The sequence below is a fragment of the Octopus bimaculoides genome, chromosome 9 (assembly GCF_001194135.2).
Source record: "Octopus bimaculoides isolate UCB-OBI-ISO-001 chromosome 9, ASM119413v2, whole genome shotgun sequence".
In the NCBI taxonomy this organism is placed as follows: Eukaryota; Metazoa; Mollusca; class Cephalopoda; order Octopoda; family Octopodidae; genus Octopus; species Octopus bimaculoides.
The window spans coordinates 21,006,881-21,008,062 of NC_068989.1; the positions used below are offsets into that span (position 1 = coordinate 21,006,881).

Sequence of the window (1,182 nt, forward strand, 5' to 3'; positions counted from 1 at the left end):
TATATATGTATGTGTGTGTATAGTTGAATAAGTTGAAGTCAACAAGAAGGAGTGCAGAAGAACATTTATCTGTAATCAGTACAACGTAGTTCTCTAAATTCGCAGGTATTCGATTATGTAACCGTTTCCCTGCATTACGAGAGCTTGTGTTTCATCAGGTGATACATAAATATTGTTTCTGTGGTCCGTTAACCACAACACACTTTGTGATAAAGAGTGGTTACTAATCTCTCGCATTCCACGACAGACAAAATGATGCGCTCGAATTTGAGTTTACGCAAAGAAAAAACTGTTTTTATCAGGTGAATACAGGTAACAGTTAAACAGTACCACATGACTCTAAAGACCCAAATTTGACCCATATATATACATGCAGAATATTTTCAATTATTTCACGGGGATATGCTAAAAGCACAGGCTGTTTGATTTATAGTCAACTGCCTGTTATCCGTCATGATATGGTGAACATGGTCAATGTTTTCCCTGGTGGTGGCAGGTACAGAACAACCAGACCTTGGGTCATCTTCAAGTCTCTCCTTTCTTATCCTACGTTCAGGTGCACACCTTTGCACTGTCCATAAAACTGGAGTGCCATCTTCTCCTGTAGCTACAATGTTAGCATAAATGTCGTTGGGAGATAAACCCTGTTTTTGCAGGTATTTTATAACGTTAAGATCCCAATTTTTGTTCATTTTCAAGAGATGTCGCAACTAGTTACTTTTCAAGTGGTTTTGGACAGTCAGATATCAGTTTACGCGGAAAGAAACAATGTACATATTAATATGTACATTGAAATTAATTCATGTAAGATTTCACAGCTCTTCCATTTCACAGCTCTTCTATGAACTTTTATGCCCGACTTGAGAACATATTCTTCGTCATAAGACGATTTCACGTCTTCTAGCATATTAGGAATCCACCTTGGTGGCTAATCCTCTTATATATATATATATATATATATATATATATATATAATACAAAGAATATATATACATGTATACACACATATATGTACATACTTACATCTACATGTGTATATACATGCATATCAGGGTACAGGACGTTAGAACAATAAACTACAGACAACGGAACGAACACATAGGAAAACGGAAAGCCACTTGGAATATCCCTTCATCAGCTGTCTCTATTCTATCTAGACGTTTCGAAGACAAGACAGAACGT

General features: G+C 36.3%; 1 protein-coding gene across 1 annotated transcript in view; it reads left to right on the plus strand.

The window, feature by feature from the left end:
• Positions 1–1,182, plus strand: part of LOC128248676 (cholinesterase 2-like) — a 56,605-nt gene that overhangs the window by 24,678 nt on the left and 30,745 nt on the right. The gene's annotated exons all lie outside the window — the stretch shown is intronic.